The 23,246-nt window shown below is 46.6% G+C and overlaps 1 protein-coding gene and 2 non-coding genes across 3 annotated transcripts in view; all 3 read left to right on the top strand.

Moving 5' to 3' along the window:
- LOC135055407 (signal transducer and activator of transcription 5B) overlaps window positions 1-23,246 on the top strand; it is a 478,909-nt gene that overhangs the window by 184,816 nt on the left and 270,847 nt on the right. The window lies entirely within an intron of this gene.
- On the top strand, window positions 18,062-18,196 carry LOC134899991 (U11 spliceosomal RNA). Its single transcript, XR_010173515.1, has one exon. It is a non-coding gene; the product is annotated as a U11 spliceosomal RNA (small nuclear RNA).
- Window positions 19,205-19,323, top strand: LOC134894583 (5S ribosomal RNA). The gene has a single exon (XR_010171803.1). It is a non-coding gene; the product is annotated as a 5S ribosomal RNA (ribosomal RNA).

Here is a 23,246-nt window from a genome sequence, read left to right as displayed (position 1 = left end):
GGGTGGAGCTTGGCCTGACGTCCCAGCATTTACAGCACTGAGCAGTGCAGCATCAGAGGCGGGACCGGCAGAAAAGGAGGTGGATTATTCTCCTCAGCACCAGCATTTTGACAGCATCAATCCGGGGAAGCCCAGTGGTGCGTCCTGACAAAGATTGGCATTATTCTTTAAATTCTGTAGCGAAGCATCGGTATTCAGCTAGTAGACTATAAGCAAAGGGTTGATGGTGATCTGAATAGTAGGATCAATTGCACTCATGAAGCAGTATGGTTCAGAATAAAGAGAGACCGTCTCATCCCATACAAAAACAAAGGTATTAGATTTTAGGAAGGCTGATTTTGTAGGGATGGCAAAACGTGAAAGTGATTCTTTGGCAGAGTGGTAGAACTTGGAAAGAGTGCAGGAGAGGTGTTTTTTTTTTTTTTTTTTTTTAAAGTGCGTCCTAAACAGGGTGTGCTGATTTAAACCAACTTGATTTAAATCACATGATATATATGATTTTTATTTTTTTTAAATAAAAAATCAAGGTGTTTCATGTATTGTTACAAGGAGCAGGTAGTTCATGTTGCTAAGTATTTTAGAAACAATCATTTTGCACGTTCCAAATATAGACAAAAGGGGGGATTGAAGCTCTTTCTTCCTCAATATGTAAGGTGGAATACAAGGTTTGACTGTCTGAAATCTTACATTAATAAGCATTGGTCAGTTCTTATGAAAGTGTGAAGAGAAATGCAGAACAATTATTTAACTGCCTAAAGGCCATCTCGATAGCCCTTGACTAGGGGTGGGCAACAGGCGGCCCGCGGGCCGGATGCGGCCCGCAGACCGATCCTGCCTGGCCCCCTGTGCCCCACCAGAGTGCAATGACAAGCGGCCTGACATGCCGCTTGTCATTGCACTGCTCTCAGACGCGGCACCGCTGAGGAAAACCCGGTCACGTCACAGGGTCAGCTGACCGGGATTTCCTCTGTTATCATGCGCTGGGCGGCACGGGGGGCGGGCACTGCAGTGAGCAGGAGCGGCGGTCGAGAAGCGGCGGCCAGTGAGGAGAGGAAGCGGCGGCCAGTGAGGAGAAGCGGCGGGCAGCGAGCAGGAGCAGGAGATGCCACATCAGCAGTGACTCCGGCCGGCAGCAGCGCAGATCATCGGACAGCGGGGATTGTCTGCCACTGTGACAAAGAGGTAAACCCCCTGTCCAGCCAGCCCCTGGATCACTGCTTAAGCTGCCATATAGGTTTAGGGGTGGGAAGAGAGGGGAGTTAAAAACTGCAATATGGGTTTAGGGGAGGGGGGGGGAAAGGGGGGTAGGGACTGTCTGCTGTAATGTGTAAAAACGGGGGCCCTGTCTGCCGTAATGTGTAAAAACGGGGGCGCTGTCTGCCGTAATGTATAAAAACGGGGGCGCTGTCTGCCGTATTTATAAAAACGGGGGTGCTGTCTGCCGTAATTGTAAAAACGGGGGCGCTGTCTGCCGTAATGTATAAAAAACAGGGGCGCTGTCTGCCGTAATGAGTATAAAGGGGGCGCTGTCTGTCGTAATGTGTAAAAAGGGCACGCTGTCTGCCATAATGTGTAAAAAGGGGGACGCTGTCTGCCGTAATGTGTAAAAAGGGCACGCTGTCTGCCGTAATGTGTAAAAAGGGATCTCTTTTTGAGTATTTTGTGTGTGGCCCTCGAATATTCGCTGGAAGTGTTATGCGGCCCCCCAGCTGAAATAATTGCCCACCCCTGCCCTTGACACTGTTTTTTCTTTCTTTATTTATTTTTCACACCCTGATTCTAAAAGCAGCAGACCTTTGTATCAAAAGGGTTAGGGAAATACATGCAAAAGGAAGCCAGTATGGTTTACGAAAGAAGTAGCAAGTATTGTGAATGCAAAAAAAAGATGGCCTTTAGGAATTATAAGCTAATGCAAAATAATGGTGACAAAGAGGTGTATCTTGTTAGACAGATGGAGACTAAGAAGGTTATCAGACGTTCAAAGGCACAAGCTTAAGAGAAAATGGCCCAGTCAGTGGGTAAAATGTTTTTTTTTTTTAGGTACATAAGAGAATGGAGAAAAACAAAAGGCGAAATAATAAGCCAAAAGACAGAGTGGGAATCTTGTTGAGGGAGACAGTGTAGTAGCAGATCATCTTAATAATTATTTTTGCTCAGTTTTCACTGCTAATAGGGGAAGGGGCCACAGTTAAGTTGTAGGCATATTCAGAAAAATTAGCCAGAACAAGTACATTTATAGAGGAGAAGGCCATAAGAGAACTCTCAACACAGAAAGATACATCAATGGGGCCAGATGGGATACATCCAAGGAATTTAAAAGCGCTCAAAATGGTGCTGGAAGCACCGTTAACAGAATTATTCAACCAGTCACTAGCTACAGGAGTAATTCAGGAGGACTGGATCCCAAACAGCGTGGATTTACTCAGGGGAGATCATGTCAAACAAATCTTATTGCCTGTTTTGACTGGGTGATTAAAGTAATAGATAAAGGGGGTGAGGGCGTAGATGAAGCTTATCTAGACTTTAGTAGATTACTAGATTTTTGATACCGTCCTACAAACTTGAAAGCATGGTATTAGATAGTAAGATTGTTGAATGGATTAGATGTTGGTTGCAGGATAGAAAACAGAATTGTAGTAGGTGGAGTGCATTCTCAGGAGAGAAATGTTACCAATGGAGTACCTCAGGGATCTGTACTTGGACAAGTGCTTTTTAATATCTATTTTGGTGACATCGCAAGTAGTATTGAAGGGAAAGTATGCCTTTTTGCAGATGACACAAATATATGCAACAGAGTACACACACTATAGGAGGGGTAAAACAAATGATTGATGATCTAGGTAAAGTAAAAGAATGGTCTTGTAAAGCCTTGTAAATGTTTGCTGTAAATGTATTCTTGAGGCCGGAATCTCTGAGCTCCAGCCTTCTCACAGTCCATCACATCTGGCCCCAGATATGCTGACCTTAAACTATGTCATCAATTTTACATACTAGTGTTTGTAGTATTACCCAAGCAGTATTTCTGCTCTTACATCAATCTGTTTTGGGGAATTAACAGACCACTGGTACTTGTGTTTTATGTTTAACAGTAAATATTTCTTATTCTAAAATACTTATTAGAGTTTATGTAGTCGGTTGTGATTTCCGTGAACTGAGCCAATCTATGCAATTAAACCTGTAAATTTAAAGAGGCAATAATTTGAAGGAAGAACCGGGTTATTTTTGCCTATTAAATTATTGTTGCATTAAATCTACAGGCTTAATCACCAAGATCATGCTGCAACATTAATTAAAATAAGAAAACTATCAGTATGACTCTTCTAAAAGTAATTATGATTTATACAATATGTAATACATTGTAATAATTAGGTTCCTATCTCTTCCCTTTGTAACGGCATGGATTTATATTTCAGCAGAAAAGGCATGGTCCCACTTCTGACTCATGCCTAGGTAAAAATAAATTAAATAAAAATAAAACTTATTTGTGACACAGAATATTAATCCAAGCAAAAGATTTGGGGGTATATGCAATTCACGGCGAATCGCGGCAATTTTTCGCCGTTTTTTTTCCCGACTCAATTCGCCAGGTGAATTCTGGCAGGTGGCTGCCGGAATTCACCATATTCAATGAAAAACGGATTCGCCAGAACCGCGGGCGAAAATCGGCCGATTTGGCGGATTTTGCCGCGATTTGAAAAAACGGGAAAAACCCGGAAAAAAAATGGCGTGGGGTTCCCCCTCCAAAGCATAACCAGCCTCGGGCTCTTCGAGCTGGTCCTGGTTCTAAAAATGCAGGGGAAAAATTGGGCAGGGATCCCCCGTATTTTTAAAACCAGCACCGGGCTTTGCGCCTGGTGCTGGTGCCAAAAATACGGGGGACAAAAAGAGTAGGGGTCCCCCGTATTTTTAACACCAGCATCGGGCTCCACTAGCTGGACAGATAATGCCACAGCCGGGGGTCACTTTTATGCCGTGCCCTGCGGCCGTGGCATTAACTACCCAACTAGTCACCCCTGGCCGGGGTACCCTGGGGGAGTGGGGACCCCTACAATCAAGGGGTCCCCCCCCCCCAGCCACCCAAGGGCCAGGGGTGAAGCCCAAGGCTGTCCCCCCCATCCAATGGGCTGCGGATGGGGGGGCTGATAGCCTTTTGTGATAATAAAAAGATATTGTTTTTTCCATTAGTACTACAAGTCCCAGCAAGCCTCCCCCGCAAGCTGGTACTTGGAGAACCACAAGTACCAGCATGCGGGAGAAAAACGGGCCCGCTGGTACCTGTAGTACTACTACTGGAAAAAAAATACCCAAATAAAAACAGGACACACACACACCGTGAAAGTAAAACTTTATTTCATACGCCGACACACACATACTTACCTATGTTGACACGCCGACTGCCACGGTATCCGACGATCCGAGGTACCTGTGAAAAAATTATACTCACCTTCCAGCGTCCAGAGGTACATCCAGGTCCAGAGATAATCCACGTACTTGGCAAAACAAAAAAACGAACACCGATCCATACCGGACTAGAAAGGGGTCCAATGCTTTCACATCAGACCCCTTTCTCCCGAATGCCGGGACATCACGTGACTCCTGTCACTGAAGTCCCTTCAGCCAATCAGGAAGCGCTACTTCCGTGGCGCTCATCTGATTGGCTGTGCGCTGTCTGTGATGTGACAGCGCATCGCAAAGCCGCTCCATTACTTTCAATGGTGGGAACTTAGCGGCTAGCGGGGGGGGTCACCCGCCGGTCAGCCGCTGACCGGCGGGTGACCTCACCGCTAGCCGCTAAGTTCCCACCATTGAATATAATGGACTGGGCTGTGCGATGCGCTGTCTGCTCAGACGCACAGAGCCAATCAGATGAGCGCAACGAAGTTGCGCTTCCTGATTGGCTATAGAGACCTTTCTGTGACAGCTGTCACTGACAGGTCTCTCTGCATTCGGGGATAGGGGTCCCATGTGTCAGCATGGGACCCCTTTCAGTCCGTTTGGTCGGGTATTTGCGGTTTGTTATTTTCTACAAGTACGTGGATGTATCTCTGGACCATGGCTGAGGTGAGTATATTGATCTTTTTTTTCTGGTACCCCTGGATTCTACATGGAGAAGAGGACCGATGTTGGCGTGTGAACATAGGTAAGTATGTGTGTGTCGACGTAAGAAATAAAGTTTTACTTTCACGGTGTGTGTGTCCTGTTTTTATTTGGGTATTTTTTTTCCAGTAGTACTAAAGGTACCAGCGGGCCCGTTTTTCTCCCGCATGCTGGTACTTGTGGTTCTCCAAGTACCAGCTTCCGGGGGAGGCTTGCTGGGACTTGTAGTACTACTGGAAAAAACAATATCTTTTAATTATCACAAAAGGCTATCAGCCCTCCCATCCGCAGCCCATTGGATGAGGGAGGACAGCCTCGGGCTTCACCCCTGGCCCTTGGGTGGCTGGGGGGGGGGGACCCCTTGATTGAAGGGGTCCCCACTCCCCCAGGGTACCCCGGCCAGGGGTGACTAGTTGGATATTTAATGCCACGGCCGCAGGGCACGGCATAAAAGTGACCCCCGGCTGTGGCATTATCTGTCCAGCTAGTGGAGCCCGATGCTGGTGTTAAAAATACGGGGGACCCCTACTCTATTTGTCCCCCGTATTTTTGGCACCAGCACCAGGCGCAGAGCCCGGTGCTGGTTTTAAAAATACGGGGGATCCCCTGTCAATTTTTCCCCCGCATTTTTAGAACCAGGACCAGCTCGAAGAGCCCGAGGCTGGTTATGCTTTGGAGGGGGGACCCCACGCAATTTTTTTTTCGGATTGTACCGTTCCAGCAATAAAAAAAAAAGATTTTAAGGGGTATATGCAATTGCGGTCGAATTGCCGCAAATGTCGAAAAATGGGGCATTTTCGACACAAAAAAAAATTCAACAATGCAATACAGTGCTTTTCGACAAAAAAACGGACGTTTCAGATTTGACTTTTTGAAATTCGACAGTTGTCAAATTCGACATGTCTGCAATGGTAAAAATGCGGCTTTTCGACAAAAGTATATTCAATTGAAGAATGTCGATTCGACAACAGTGCTTTTCGACAGTAATTTTGTCAATTTCATTCCGCCTCACTGCTGGCGGAAACTAATAAAAAATTTTAAAAACATTTTTTTTTTGTGTTTTTTTTATTGCTAATAGCATATCTATTTATATTAGAAGGGATTATGTACTTGGTTTGTCTATTAGGAGACACAAGTATTATTTATATATTTTTTTAAACTGACCAAAATAATATGGAGAGATCAGAGCATGGTTTCCCTTGTCAATGTCCCCCCCCGTTTTTGTACAACCAGGACCGGCTCAAAGAGCCCGAGGCTGGTTATGCTTAGGAGGGGGGACCCCACGCAACTTTTTTCTGGGTTTTTTAATAATTTTTGTGCCGTCCAAAAAGTCGAATCCAGAACGCACATATCCGTCAATTGGTCCATTTTTCGACAGTAGGACTGTCGAATACGTTTTTTATTGAATATGTTGAATTCGGGTCCCGGCGGGAGGATATGTGACTGTCGAATTTAAAAACGGTCGAATTCCACCGCAATTGCATATACCCCTAAATTTGCATTTGTCTCACTTCACAAAGAAAATTCTTCATTTTACAAGTGGTTGTTTTTAGCTGTCCACAAACGTTATTGCTCTATCAATCCTTTTGATTCTGTTTTGGCCAATGTGGTAACTGTAGTTTTCACTGGACAGAATATAAACTGAATGTTGCTCATCTCTATTGTATGGAATTATATATGTTTTTTATCTTTAGTCTTTTGACTGCTTTGTTAATATGTTCAAGAGACTTAAGCTGTGTACACACTGGAGCAATATCGGGCCAGTTTGCCATTTCGTAATGACAAATTGCCTACATCGCTCAGAGTGATTGTGCGCTCCTGTGGTCGCTAGCGACAGACGCTGCACATCAAACCTAGCGATATTGCAAACCACCTTGTTTATGCTTATGAAGGACGGAACATGATCGTTCCGTCTTTCATAAAACTTGTCCAGGGGCTCTGGGCTCAAAGTATTCATTTCAAAATGAATGGCCATTGCTCCAGTGTGTACCCAGCTTTAATAACCAATCACGGACTAGTATACTATAGTGTGTTTGTAGCTTTTTCATGTGTCTTTCTTCCCACTGTACTAAAATGAACTGGTAGATTAGTACCCTTTTCACATCACACAAATAACCCGGTATCGACCCGGTATATTGCCGGGTCGACATGGGTCACTGTGCGATGTGAAAGGGGCCTTGGGGAATTCACGGGTCGCCTGACCTGGTAATTCAACCCAAATTATAAGAAGGGTTATTCCCGGGTCAGTGGCAGTGTGAATGGGTTCCCGGATCGATGCGACCAGGGACACGTTCTCTACATAGGGAGAGGCGGCGCGGAGATGAGCTCATCTCCGGCGTCAGTATTTCGACCGTCAGGATCCCCTCCGGCGCCATTTTAACTGCATTCTGATAGTGTACTTCTTACTTCTTTGAAAGGTGCTACTTTGCTTATAATGTGTAGTATCAAGTAATTTTGTTTTTTTATCATGGTGTTGCTACAGTAAATTACAATGACCAAAAACACCCTTCCCTTTAGCAACTGTGTTTTGGACAATGTTTTGCTAGTGTTTACTGTAAAATAAGCTTAGTGGTATTCTTTGAATGATTGTTCCTGGAAAATTATGATGGTTGTGAGTTGTGTAATATTAACAGATATTACTTACAAACCTTGTACTCACTTGGTTTCAACTGAAACTAAAAAATGCTATTTGTATGTGTTCTTGGGGATTCCATGGCACAAATGTTTGTGTCTAAACACCCAGTATAATGCTACTGACATATTAGAAAGGATCACTGGAACCAACATCTGCCTCTGGCTGTATGTGTTCAGTGAATGCTTTCCTATCTTCTAGAACTTCTTGCAGCTTATTAAGGATAGTTAATCTCATTCTCTTATCAAATGACAACACAAAGCTCTTTGTGACTTTCGTGCTAATTGAGAGGAGAGTGTCATCTCTTTCTGAGCTGTATGCAGCACTTGCAGCGTCGCCGACACACTACTATGGGGCAAACATTTCTTGGTCTGAGCATATATTTATGCGCTTGTAGCTGATCAATTCACTGTGACCCAGTGACAACACTGAGGCACCAGGGATAGTTGTTACAAGCAGCTAGTGAATGAATAGGCCGAATTCCCATGAAGATTGGTTCAGCCCACAAAATGCCTGCCTCCAAACAAAGGGTACAGAACATTGCACTTTATTTAAGAAAATAACAGACCAATAACCTTAGGCAGTGACGAGATCACAAGCTGAGCTGATAATGATATGCTACGGTGTCATGCATTAAAATGAGGGGGTATGTGTGATTCCACAGCAGGGCATGACAAGCAGATGACTTGCCGAATATGGTGGCTGTATGAAAAAACCCCAAAACACAACACAAGTACTTCTAATATAAATACTGTGTATTACTGGGCAGATACATTCGTTTATCTTAGGATGTGTGTATTAAGTCAATCAAACCCATATATCACAGTGTTTGGGAAGCATTTGGCATATTTTCAACCATTTCAGTACAATGTGTAACTAGTATACTTACACGGTTGAGTCACGTTATTATGACCACCTCCTACATTTGACGTTGTTAAGGCGTAGAGCATGAAGTACGTCATGTGTAGTGCGCTGTGGCTTGGTGGGTATGTAAGGTGTGTGATAGGCCGTCTATACACATATCGTTGCCGCCATGAATAAATGAGGCAATTTATCCGAGTTGCAAAAAGGGATGATTATCGGCTTTCAGGCCAAGGGTGGCAGTATTTCTGAAACAGCGCGGTTTGTGAACATTGGTGAAGGCGTATCGTGACTGGACAAATGGCACCATTGCGAATAACCAAAGTGGAAACTGTGGAGCACCGTGGGCCATTGATATGAGAGGGGAACGTCTGCTACAAAGGTGCATTAGGGCCGACCGACACGCTACAGTGGAGCAGTTCACTGCGAAAATGAACCTGGGAGCTACTAGATGTGTGTCTCAAATGACAGTTCAGCCCATCTAGCTGCTGTCCGTGCTGCACACGGCGGTTACTCTGGCTATTAGCTGGTGGTCATAATACTGCAGAATGACAGATGGGCTGCATTGATATTATTATACACAGTCGAGTCACATTAAGTTAGCGACTGTTTGGATATGGCAAGCGCTGCTCTCCAGGGGTGAAAAAAAAGTAAAAGGAGAGAAGCTGCCTTAGAGCTGACATTGGTTGCGACTTAAGTTAAAGGGCTTTGTTATCCACAGCCAATAGGAGTTCTGTTGGGAGTGCAGCTTTGGGTGTGATACGAGCAGTAGACTGAGGACCAGCATTGTGCTCCTGTAGCTATGTTTAGTGTATGACTGGTGTCATGTGGCTGATACAGATGGAGCCACGCTAGTCTTTACTCCGTCTGTACCTAAGCGTGCCTAGGACTCGGCGTCTCCATCTGGGCGCGCTTGCCCGTGCCGGAGATGCACCCAATTCACTTGAATGGAGAGCTTCTCCATTCATGCGCCCGTACAGAGACACTATGAATGGGAGCGTCTCTGTGAACTCCCGGCGTGACTAGGCGGACGGATCGCCTAGTCACGCCAGAAGTTCCCGAATGTGATGGAGCCGCCTCAGATGAGCGCGGCTCCATCTGTATGTACAGTAAATGAGCTTTATGATTGTGTACAGGGGAGGGTGCAAAAGGCTGAGGACTACTGTAGGGCTTGAAGCCCCTTTTTCTCAAGTTTTAGAGGATACTGGGTTCCGTTTAGTACCATGGGGTATAGACTGGTCCATTAGGATGGGCACTTTAAGAATTTGATAGTGTGGGCTGGCTCCTCCCTCTGTGCCCCTCCCACCAGACCCAGTTTGGAAAATGTGTTACTGATGAGCCGGTCACGCTGAAGGAAGCTCCTGAAGAGTTTTCTACATTGATTTTACATGTTTGTTATTTTCAGGCAGGGCTGGTTGGCACCAGCCTGCCTGCTTCGTGGGACTTAGGGGGGACGGACGGCTCAACCTCTTGAAGGGTTAATGGTCCCGTTCCCCGCTGACAGGACACTGAGCTCCTGAGGGACCTATTCGCAAGCCCATCACGGCGAACGTACAGTCCTGCAGCACACCGCCACCCCTAACAGAGCCAGAAGAATGAAGAGTGGTGAGTACTGAGCCGGCGTCCCGACTAGCGGGGCACCGGCCATTATGGCGGCATGAGGGTATGGTGAAGCACGGCTTCTAAACGGGGTGGAATGCGTCTCCGGACAAAGTGCACAACTGCGTCCCCGTACATTGTACACAGTACCCATACTGGCACCGCAGCCTTAAAACGGTTCTCTCCATTTTAAGCACCAGATTCCTCAGCCAGTATTAAAAAAAAAAAAAGCGGGAAGACCGTGTGCCATTGAAGGGACTGGGCTTCACTATGAGAGAATCCAGCAACTCACCAGCGCCATTTTCCCTCTGCAGTGGACACAGATGCTGACAGGACAGGGACGCGCAGCTCCTCCAGTGTGATTCCAAACTACCCCAGCGGTACCAGGGGGTCATAGCAGGGGGGAGCGATTACTAGTGTACTAAGTCCTCTATCAGGGTACTTAGTCTGCGACTTGGCTAAGCTTGGCATTAGCGATAAGGGCGCGGTGGCGGCTGGCTCCAAACATCTGTGTCTCCCTGAAGGGCTCTTTGTGGGTTAATTGTGCTTAACCTTTCCTCTGTGTGTGTGTGTGTGCTGTCACATTACATTATGTCAGGTAAAGAGCGTGTGTCTTGTACCACAGAGTGTTCCTCTTCACCAGGGGGCTCACTACTGGGTACTCAGAGTTCACAGACTGTCGGGGCTGAACCAGAATGAGTTAATTCTCTAAAGGGAATGATCTCAACTCTTTTTACAAAGTTGTCCCGTAATGAGGAAGAGACGCAATACTTAAAATAGACTATGAATGAGTTATGAACAGAGACTCAGTCCCCAAGACAGCGTCTCAATCCCCTCCCATTTGTCCGCAAAAGCGATCTCTGGCCCATATCCTGCAGTCTGACGCTGACAGGTCAGACATGGACACCTTATTTTAATGTAACAAAGAATTCCTCAGTCACTTTTCCTGCGTCAAAGGAATTGAATACCCTGTTTGAAGAACCTTGGGTTAATCTAGATAAGAAGTTTCAGATCCCTAAAAGGTTGCTCTCATCTTTTCCTTTTTCCTCTGGAGGATAGGAAAAAATGGGAAAATCCACCGATAGTGGACGCATCAGTCTCTAGGCTGTCACGTAAAATCATATTGCCTGTTCCTGGTGCAGCCTTCCTTAAAGACACGGCTGATAGTAAAATTGAAAATACACTCAAATCATTGTACACAGCTGCTGAGGTGGCCCAAAGACCCACTATTGCATGTGCGTGGATCACTAAAGCCATTGCAAAATGGTCAGGTAACCTAATTGAGGGGTTAGATTCCTTATCCATGGGGATGTTGTCTTACTCCTGCAGCATATACAGGACTCTGCGAACTTTATGGTGGAAGCCATAATGGAAATAGGAGTGCTTAACCCAGGATCCCTGGGTCATAAATCTTATTTCCCAGGGTTACAGACTGGAGTTCAAAGAGCTCCCACCTCACAGATTCTTCAAATCAGGCTTACCAGTTTCACAAGAGGCAAGCATAAACTTTACAACGTGCCATCCACAAACTGGTACAGACTCACGTCATTGTTCCAGTTCCACCTCCTCAGCAAAACAAGGGGTACTATTCCAACTTGTTTGTAGTACCGAAACCGGACGGTTCGGTAAAATCAATTTTGAACCTCAAATCGTTGAACCCGTACTTGTGAGTGTTCAAATTCAAGATGAAGTCTTTGAGATCGGTGATCCCAGGTCTGGAAGAGTGGGAATTCCTAGTATCTCTGGATATCAAGGATGCGTACCTTCACATTCCGATCTGGCCACCTCATCAGGCTTATCTACGGTTTGCACTGCAGGACAGTCACTGCCAGTTCCAGGCCCTGCCATTTGGCCTCTCCACGGCACTGAGGGTGTTCACCAAGGTGATGGCAGAGATGATGTTTCTACTCCGCAAACAGGGAGTGAACATAATTCCGTACCTGGACGATCTCCTGATAAAAGCACCGTCCAGGGAAAGGTTGCTGGACAGCATTGCTCTCTCAACTAAACTTCTCCAGGCTCATGGGTGGATTCTGAATCTTCCGAAATCTCACCTACAGTAGAGCCAACACAGAGGCTACCATTCCTGGAAATGATACTCGATACGAAGTCTCAGAAGGTGCTCCTTTCGTTAGAAAAGGCATTAGTAATCCAGTCGATGGTTCGGGATGTCCTGAAGCCAACCCGGATATCGGTGCATCTATGCATTCACTTTCTGGGGAAAATGGTGGCCTCTTACGAGGCGCTTCAGTACGGAAGGTTTCACGCAAGAGCCTTCCAGCTCGATCTGTTGGACAAATGGTCGGGATCGCATTTTCACATGCACCAGAGGATCCGTCTGTCGCCAAAAGTCAGGATCTCCCTTCTGTGGTGGCCACAGACTTCTCACCTCGTCGAGGGTCGGCGGTTCGGAATTCAGAACTGGACTCAAGTCCCGGGAATTTGCTCCCAGGTCGCTTTGCTTTTGCTCCAGACTGGCCAAGAAGTGCTTGGTACGCGGATCTTCTGGATCTACTGCAAGAAGAGCCGAGGCCTCTTCCTCTTCGTGAGGACCTGCTGCAGCAGGGGCCGTTCGCCTATCAAGACTTACCGTGGCTATGTTTGACGGCATGGAGGTTGAACGCCTGATACTAGCTCGAAAGGGCATTCCGAACAAGGTTATTCCTACCCTGATACAGGCTAGGAAAGGAGTAACGTCTAAACATTACCATCGAATTTGGAAAAAATATGTATCTTGGTGTGAGTCCAAGAAATTTCCTGCGGTGGAGTTTCAACTGGGACGGTTTATCCTCTTCTTACAAGTCGGTGTGGATATGGGCCTGAGGTTAGGATCTGTGAAGGTCCAGATTTCGGCCCTATCCATTTTCTTCCAGAAACAATTGGCTGCCCTCCCTGAGGTTCAGACCTTTTTGAAGGGAGTTCTGCACATCCACCCTCCCTTTGTACCGCCTACGGCGCCTTGGGACCTTAACGTGGTGTTGCAGTTCCTCCGATCGGACTGGTTCGAGCCTCTACAGGAGGTTGAAGTCAAATTTCTTACATGGAAGGCTGTCACGTTGTTTTCCTTAGCTTCTGCTAGACGTGTGTCGTAGTTGGGGGCTTTGTCTTGTGAAAGCCCATACTTGATCTTCCACGAAGATAGAGCTGAGCTCCGGACACGTCAGCAGTTTCTTCCGAAGGTTGTGTCGGCATTTCATATCAACCAACCTATTGTGGTGCCAGTGGCTACTGACTCCTCAATTTCATCAAAGTCATTGGATGATGTAAGGGCTCTGAAAATCTATGTGAAGGGGACTGCTCGTCACAGAAAATCTGACTCTCTGTTTGTCCTGTATGATCCCAAGAAAATTGGGTGTCCTGCTTCTAAGCAGACTTTCTCTCGCTGGATCACATTCACTATCCTGCATGCGTATTCTACGGCAGGATTGCCGTGTCCTATGACTGTCAAGGCCCACTCTGCTCGTAAGGTGGGATCTTTCTGGGCGGCTGCCCGGGGTGTCTCAGCGTTACAACTTTGCCGAGCGGCTACTTGGTCTGTGTCGAACACGTTTGCAAAGTTCTACAAGTTTGATACTTTGGCCTCTGATGATCTGAAGTTCAGTCAATCAGTTCTGCAGGAGCCTCTGTGCTCTCCCTCCCATACTGGGAGCTTTGGTACATCCCTGTGGTACTAATGTGGACCCCAGCATCCTCTAGGACGTAAGAGAAAATAGAGTTTTGGTTACCTACCGGTAAATCCTTTTCTCGTAGTCCGTAGAGGATGCTGGATGACCGCCCAGCGCTTTGTTTTCCTGCTATCGTTATTTGGTTCAGTACAACTTCATTTTAGTTGAGTACTGCATTGTTACTTGGTAAGTAATGTTTCAGCAGTTGCTGAGTTTACAAGCTAAGTTAGCTTGATGTGCCTTGTGTATGTGAGCTGGTGTGAATCTAGCCACTATCTGTGGTAAATCCTTCTCTCGAAGATGTCCGTCTCATCGGGCACAGTTTCTAGACTGAGTCTGGTAGGAGGGGCATAGAGGGAGAAGCCAGCCCACACTCTCAAACTCTTAAAGTGCCAGTGGCTCCTGGTGGACTCGTCTATACCCCATGGTACTAATGTGGACCCCAGCATCTTCTACGGACTACGAGAAATTGATTTACTGGTAGGTAACCAAAATCCTATTTTAATTTTCCATGAGGACAGTACTGAACTCAGAACTTGTCAGCAATTTCTTCCTAAGGTGGTGTCTGCGTTTCACATCAGCCAACCTATTGTTGTCCCGGTTGTCACCAACAGCTCTGCTACTTCAAAGTCTTTGGATGTTGTGAGGGCTTTGAAGGTGTATGTGAAAAGAACAGCTAGTCACAGAAAGACGGACTCTCTGTTTGTTCTTTATGATCCCAATAAGATTGGGTGTCCTGCTTCAAAGCAGACTATTGCACGCTTTATCAGACTTACTATCCAGCATGCTTATTCCACGGCAAGTTTGCCATGTCCAAAATCTGTACAGGCCCACTCTACTAGGTCGGTGGGTTCTTCCTGGGCGGCTGCCCGGGCTGTCTCTGCTTTACCGCTCTGCCGAGCAGCTACTTGGTCAGGTTTGAACACGTTTGCTAAGTTCTACAAGTTTGATACTTTGGCCTCTGAGGACCTTCCGTTTGGTCAATCATTTCTGCAGGACCTCAGCACTCTCCCACCCGGTTTGGGAGCTTTGGTACATCCCCATGGTACTAAATGGACACCAGTATCCTCTAGCACGTAAGAGAAAATAGTATCTTAATTACCTACCGGTAAATCCTTTTCTCGTAGTCCTTAGAGGATTCTGGACACCTGCCCAGTGCTTCGTTCCTCCTGCACTGTTACTTGGTTAAGTAATGTTGGTTCAGCATTTGCTGTTCCTGTTTCAAGTTTGGTTAGCTTGGCTTTCCTCTTGTTGTGTGTGCTGGTTCGGAATCTCGCCACTATCCTTATCTATGTTTCTCTCAAAGTATTTCCGTCTCCTCGGGCACAGTTTCAAAGACTGAGTCTGGTGGGAGGGGCATAGAGGGAGGAGCCAGCCCACACTATCAAATTCTTAAAGTGCCCATGGCTCCTAGTGGACCTGTCTATACCCCATGGTACTCAATGGACCCCAGTATCCTCTACGGACTACGAGAAAATGATTTATCGGTAGGTAATTAAAATCCTGTTTTCTCACATTTGGTATCTCGTTTTACGACCGTTGTTTCAGTGACTGTAGATATACAAAGACTCCCAATCCTGTATTCATTTTCGTCCGTGTTTCTGGGGTTGGCCAATCTTAAGGCCCATACACATTAGACGATGTCGCTCTGTGAGCGACATCGTCTAACGTTTCCCCCTCCCGGGCCGGCCAGTCGGCGGCCGCCTGTACGCACTGAGCGATATGACCGCTCATATCGCTCAGTGACGTCACGCCCCCGCCAGCCCTGCATGAAGGTTGTGGACGACAGTCCACATCCTTCATGCATGCCACACCGACAGCGACGATCGTTGCCGACCCGCGGGGGCCGCGCATCGGTCGTCGCTGGCGGCATACACACTTAACGATAAAATGAGCGACGTCGCTCAAGGAGGGGGAAAATGAGCGACGTCGCTCATTATATCGTTAAGTGTGTATGGACCTTAAGTTTCATTGTTTATTTTACAAAAAAAAATATTTATATACATTATTACATAAATATTATTAATATTAACTACCAGTTCAAAAGCTGTAGGATAGATAAATTCCATTGTTCATACATTTGTCATATATACTAACCTAGTCTTTTTTCAGAGTTCGTTGCTGCTTGACTGCCCCTTGCCATGCGTGCATAGCAGGTAGAGTGTTCCCTCCCTGTCTTTCCTCCCAATGGGGCATTGCACATGCAAATGCATACATACACACACCTACATGCACAGTCACACACATTCGTAGTACTGTCACTCACCGATACACTTACTTACATACGCATACATACTCCCGAGAGGCCACATCCCCATAGTAACATAAACAGGGACTTCCCATGAGGCCTCTCCCCATTTCTGTGAAGCCATGCCCCCTTGTTGAAGGTGCGGGGGTGCTGTTGGTCAAACCAGGTGTCACCGACCCCAGTCCCGCCACTGAAAGGAACGACGATTATGTATTCTGTATACAGAAAGTCAGATGTTCTCTGGAATGTTTCAGCAGTCATTGCTTTCATCTTTCAGGTGTGTCCTGTCCCTACTTTAAACCTAATAGCTTTTTATTTTCAATGACAAGACCCAATTTAGATCATATTTCCATTTACTGGGGAGTAAATGGTTGATGGAGCACCATATACATAGTGTACATAGTGTTATATGTTCTTAAAACTCGTCTGTATTTAGCGGTCTATTAACGCATTAAACCGAGGCAACAGACATTGGCTATATTGATTCTAATAATACATCCTGAGGCCACAATATTGCAGTTATTACCAATGTATCTGGAGCAAACTTATCTAATGAAGTCATTAAGATTTTTATGTTTGTGTTAATGTAAATCCCTATATAAATTACCATGTTTATTGTAGGTGTAGCAGAAGCCTTTTATTGTTCATTCAATGACCTGAAATAAAGCATCTGAAACCAGAGATGTCACTAGTGATGTTTTGTGAAATACTGTCTAAAATGGCTGTCAGGAGCTGATGGAGTGTGGTACCTTTCTTTTATTACCTGTCCACAAAACAGGATAAAATACATTCACGAAGTACAGGTTCCTGATAATGATTCAGTAATAATCATATGGATTGTATTCAAATACGACTGTCACTTATACTGAGCAGATATTAAATGCTGTCACAAATACAGGTTGAGTATCCCATATCCAAATATTCCGAAATACGGAATATTCCAAAATACGGAATTTTTTTTAGTGAGAGTAAGATAGTGAAACCTTTGTTTTCTGATGTCTCAATGCACACAAACTTTGTTTAATACACAAGGTTATTAAAAATATTGTATTAAATGACCTTCAGGCTGTGTGTATAAGAAACATAAATGAATTGTGTGAATTTACATACACTTTGTTTAATGCGCAAAGTTATTAAAAATATTTGCTAAAATGACCTTTAGGCTGTGTGTATAAGGTGTATATGAAACATAAATGCATTCTGTGCTTAGATTTAGGTCCCATCACCATGATATCTCATTATGGTATGCAATTATTCCAAAATGCGGAAAAATTCGATATCCAAAATACTTCTGGTCCCAAGCATTTCGGATAAGGGTTACTCAACCTGTGTGTGTATGTATATATATATATTTCTCCTTCATCCACTAGGGGCCACTGGAGCGTAGTTACAATGGGGAAATAGTAGGTAGTAATTGGGAGCTGGCACTTTAAAATTCTCACACTATGGCTAGCTCCTCCCCTACTATCTCCCCTCCAAGCCAGTCTTAGTTTAGTGCCCGAGGTAGCTGGTTCGCTTGGGTTTAGCTGAAGAATTTTTTCTTTTTTCTTTATTATTTTATTTTTCTTACTTACACACACAGACTGGCAGCTCTGCCACTGCCAGTCCGCACCGCGGGAGCTGCCGGCGGGGTCCCATCCCAGCTGCGTGCGGCTCGGGATGGGCCCCGGCTGAGGGAGACACTGAGCTCTCCTGAGTTGGCGGACACCGCTGCGTGCTGCGCGTGTCGGGACCACTCCATCCAGCAGAAGATTCCGGCAGCAGGGCAGCGGTGAGTATAAAAAATGGGCGGACACCGCTGCGTGCGGCGCGTGTCGGGGCCGCTCCACAACGACCGGACACCGCTGCGTGCGGCGCGTGTCGGGGCCGATCGGTCGGGCAAGATTCCGCTGAGTGCGGCTCCTGACGACATTACATCAGGACAGCGGTGAGTACAATCTCCCCCCCTCCAGACTGATGTATGTTTTTACTTGATTTAATGTATGGCACATCATGGTCTCCTAGTTTGGGGGACATGGTGCGGAATTGATATCAAGAGATTTCGGAAGCATAAATTTTGCTATCTGGAGCTTGTGAGTGACTCTAAACGAACGTCCTAAAAGGCGCACTTACTGATTTAAACTTGGCGCCATTATGTGGGGGGCGGAGCTTCAGTCCGCTCTGTAAGCAGGCTTAGCGCTCTTCACTACCCGGCTGCAGCAGACAGGCAGCCGGGTGATATACAAATACATCTCCCCGCGGGTAATACAAGGGGCGGAGCTAACTCCCGCTCAGTTCGGCGGGCTCTCCGGCCGCATTCTCCGTTCCCCGGCCGCAGCATACAGGCGGCAGGGAAGATACACTCCGTTCCCCGGCCGCAGCATACAGGCGGCCGGGGGATACATTTACATTCTCCGTTCCCCGGCCGCAGCATACAAGCGGCCGGGGAGATACATTTTCTAAGTGAGGCGGCCGGGGGATACAGGGACCCTTTCCGCTGTCTATGCAGCGGATTCAAATTTGGCGCCGAAGCAGGGGGGCGGAGCTAACTCCCGCTCTGTACGGCGGGCTCTCTCCGCTCCCCGGCCGCTGCAGCATGACATCGCCGCTCCACAGTCCCCCGCCCTCCGGGCCGCTCAAAGCTCATTTCCTCCTGGCTGTGCAGGGAGGATTTATTATGTGCATAGTACAAGGTATGAGGGGGGGTGATGGCTTATAACAGCGGGCTCCCAGCACGGTTACTGTCTCTAGGCAACAGATCCTGTCTCTGGGGTTTTTAGTTTTTGTATGCATTGTGGTGCTGAAATATAGCTACATTCCTCCCTAGGGCAGTCCCCAACATTTTATACATGTAGATCAGGGAACCTGCTCTATTACATAGACAGTATTTATCTACCCTATTAGGTTCACAAACACAGTATTTCTCTACCCGGTTGGGTTCACTGTGGTGTGTGTGTATATATATATATATATATATATATATATATATATATATATATATATAGAGAGAGAGAGAGATAGGTGTTTATATATATATATATATATATATATATATATTTAAGTGTGTGGGTAAAACAAACACTTCCGCAATGTTTTCTAATAACAGAATACCTCACCTTGCCAGCCTACGGCCACACCACCCTGAACACGCCCGATCTCGTCTGATCTCGGAAGCTAAGCAGGGTCAGGCCTGGTTAGTACTTGGATGGGAGACCGCCTGGGAATACCAGGTGCTGTAGGCTTAAAACATAAAATTTTCCCCCCATCTTTTCTCGCAGGCTGGTCACCATTTTGGAAAGCCAGCGCAACCTCCGAGAAACATCTGGTACACCTAAATTAGCGGTACACTACATACAGGGCGGGGTGTTGCCTTCCCTTTATGATTCCTTGGTGTCACTAGTTACTAATGCTATTAGTAATTTGGGGAATGTGTTTAAGGCATCAGACAAATAACGCTGTGGCTCAGTACGCTAGTAGCGGGTTTCTGAACATCCAAAAAAAAAAAAAATAACCTTTCTCTATCGTCCTAGTGGATGCTGGGGTTCCTGAAAGGACCATGGGGAATAGCGGCTCCGCAGGAGACAGGGCACAAAAGTAAAGCTTTCCGATCAGGTGGTGTGCACTGGCTCCTCCCACTATGACCCTCCTCCAAGCCAGTTAGGTTTTTGTGCCCGGCCGAGAAGGGTGCAATCTAGGTGGCTCTCCTAAAGAGCTGCTTAGAAAAGTTTAGCTTAGGTTTTTTATTTTACAGTGAGTCCTGCTGGCAACAGGATCACTGCAACGAGGGACTTAGGGGAGAAGAAGTGAACTCACCTGCGTGCAGGATGGATTGGCTTCTTGGCTACTGGACATCAGCTCCAGAGGGACGATCACAGGTACAGCCTGGATGGTCACCGGAGCCTTGCCGCCGGCCCCCTTGCAGATGCTGAAGTAAGAAGAGGTCCAGAATCGGCGGCAGAAGACTCCTCAGTCTTCTAAAGGTAGCGCACAGCACTGCAGCTGTGCGCCATTTTCCTCTCAGCACACTTCACACGGCAGTCACTGAGGGTGCAGGGCGCTGGGAGGGGGGCGCCCTGGGAGGCAAATGAATACCTATTTTGGCTAAAAATACCTCACATATAGCCTCCGGAGGCTATATGGAGATATTTAACCCCTGCCAGAATCCGTTAAGAGCGGGAGACGAGGCCGCCGAAAAAGGGGCGGGGCCTATCTCCTCAGCACACAGCGCCATTTTCCCTCACAGAAAGGCTGGAGGGAAGGCTCCCAGGCTCTCCCCTGCACTGCACTACAGAAACAGGGTTAAAACAGAGAGGGGGGGCACTAATTTGGCGTTAGAAATATATAAAAAAGATGCTATAAGGGAAAACACTTATATAAGGTTGTCCCTATATAATTATAGCGTTTTTGGTGTGTGCTGGCAAACTCTCCCTCTGTCTCTCCAAAGGGCTAGTGGGTCCTGTCCTCTATCAGAGCATTCCCTGTGTGTGTGCTGTGTGTCGGTACGTGTGTGTCGACATGTAGGAGGACGATGTTGGTGAGGAGGCGGAGCAATTGCCTGTAATGGTGATGTCACTCTCTAGGGAGTCGACACCGGAATGGATGGCTTATTTAGGGAATTACGTGATAATGTCAACACGCTGCAAGGTCGGTTGACGACATGAGACGGCCGACAAACAATTAGTACCGGTCCAGACGTCTCAAAAACACCGTCAGGGGTTTTTAAAACGCCCGTTTACTTTAGTCGGTCGACACAGACACAGACAGGGACACTGAATCCAGTGTCGACGGTGAATAAACAAACGTATTCCTTATTAGGGCCACACGTTAAAGGCAATGAAGGAGGTGTTACATATTTCTGATACTACAAGTACCACAAAAGAGGGTATTATGTGGGATGTGAAAAAACTACCATAGTTTTTCCTGAATCAGATAAATTAAATAAAGTGTGTGATGATGCGTGGGTTCCCCCCGATAGAAAATTATGGGCGGTATACCCTTTCCCGCCAGAAGTTAGGGCGCGTTGGGAAACACCCCTTAGGGTGGATAAGGCGCTCACACGCTTATCAAAACAAGTGGCGGTACCGTCTATAGATAGGGCCGTCCTCAAGGACCAGCTGACAGGAGGCTGGAAAATATCATAAAAAGTATATACACACATACTGGTGTTATACTGCGACCAGCGATCGCCTCAGCCTGGATGTGCAGAGCTGGGGTGGCTTGGTCGGATTCCCTGACTAAAAATATTGATACCCTTGACAGGGACAGTATTTTATTGACTATAGAGCATTTAAAGGATGCATTTCTATATATGCGAGATGCACAGAGGGATATTTGCACTCTGGCATCAAGAGTAAATGCGATGTCCATAACTGCCAGAAGATGTTATGGACACGACAGTGGTCAGGTGATGCAGATTCCAAACGGCACAAAGGTGTATTGCCGTATAAAGGAAGAGGAGTTATTTGGGGTCGGTCCATCGGACCTGGTGGCCACGGCAACTGCTGGAAAATCCACCGTTTTTACCCTAAGTCACATCTCTGCAGAAAAAGACACCGTCTTTTCAGCCTCAGTCCTTTCGTCCCTATAAGATCATATCTGCCCAGGGATAGAGGAAAGGGTAGAAGACTGCAGCAGGCAGCCCATTCCCAGGAACAGAAGCGTTCCACCGCTTCTGACAAGTTCTCAGCATGGCGCTGAGACCGTACAGGACCCCTGGATCCTACAAGTAGTATCCCAGGGGTACGGATTGGAATGTCGAGACGTTTCCCCTTCGCAGGCTCCTGAAGTCTGCTTTACCAAGGTCTCCCTCCGACAAGGAGGCAGTATGGGAAAAAATTCACAAGCTGTATTCCCAGCAGGTGATAATTAAATTACCCCTCCTACTACAAGAAAAGGGGTATTATTCCACACTATATTGTGGTACTGAAGCCAGAAGGCTAGGTGAGACTTATTCTAAAAATTTTTTTTGAACACTTACAAAGGTTCAAATCAAGATGGAGTCACTCAGAGCAGTGATAACGAACCAGGAAGAAGGGGACTATATAGTGTCCCGGGACATCAGGGATGCTTACCTCTATGTCCCAAATTTGCCCTTCTCACTAAGGGTACCTCAGGTTCGTGGTGCAGAACTGTCACTATCAGTTTCAGACGCTGCCGTTTGGATTGTCCACGGCACCCCGGGTCTTTACCAAGGTAATGGCCGAAATGATGATTCTTCTTCGAAGAAAAGGCGTCTTAATTATCCCTTACTTGGACGATCTCCTGATAAGGGCATAGTCCAGGGAACAGTTGGAGGTCGGAGTAGCACTATCTAGGATACTGCTACAACAGCACGGGTGGATTCTAAATATTCCAAAATCGCAGCTGATCCCGACGACACGTCTGCTGTGCCTAGGGATGATTCTGGACACAGTCCAGAAAAAGGTGTTTCTCCCGGAAGAGAAAGCCAGGGAGTTATCCGAGCTAGTCAGGAACCTCCTAAAAACAGTGCATCATTGCACAAGGGTCCTGGTAAAAATGGTGGCTTCCTACGAAGCAATTCCATTCGGCAGATTTCACGCAAGAACTTTTCAGTGGGATCTGCTGGACAAATGGTCCGGATCGCATCTTCAGATGCATCAGCGGATAACCCTATATCCAAGGACAAGGGTGTCTCTCCTGTGGTGGTTATAGAGTGCCGCAGATTCGGCATTCAGGATTGGATGCTGGTGACCACGGAGCCCAACCCGAGAGGCTGGGGAGCAGTCACACAAGGAAAAAATTTCCAGGGAGTGTGATCAAGTCTGGAGACTTTTCTCCACATAAATATACTGGAGCTAAGGGTAAATTTATAATGCTCTAAGCTTAGCAAGACCTCTGCTTCAAGGTCAGCCGGTATTGATCCAGTGGGAAAAACATCACGGCAGTCGCCCACGTAAACAGACAGGGCGACACAAGAAGCAGGAGGGCAATGGCAAAAACTGCAAGGACTTTTCGCTGGGCGGAAAATCATGTGATAGCACTGTCAGCAGTGTTTCATCCCGGGAATGGAAACTGGGAAGCAGACTTCCTCAGCAGGCACGGCCTCCACCCGGGAGAGTGGAAACTTCATCGGGAAGTTTTTTCCACATGATTGTAAACCGTTGGGAAATACCAAAGGTGGACATGATGGCGTCCCGTCTGAACA

Source organism: Pseudophryne corroboree, chromosome 3 (assembly GCF_028390025.1).
Source record: "Pseudophryne corroboree isolate aPseCor3 chromosome 3, aPseCor3.hap2, whole genome shotgun sequence".
NCBI lineage: Eukaryota > Metazoa > Chordata > Amphibia > Anura > Myobatrachidae > Pseudophryne > Pseudophryne corroboree.
This window is presented reverse-complemented; position numbering and strand designations above follow the sequence as displayed.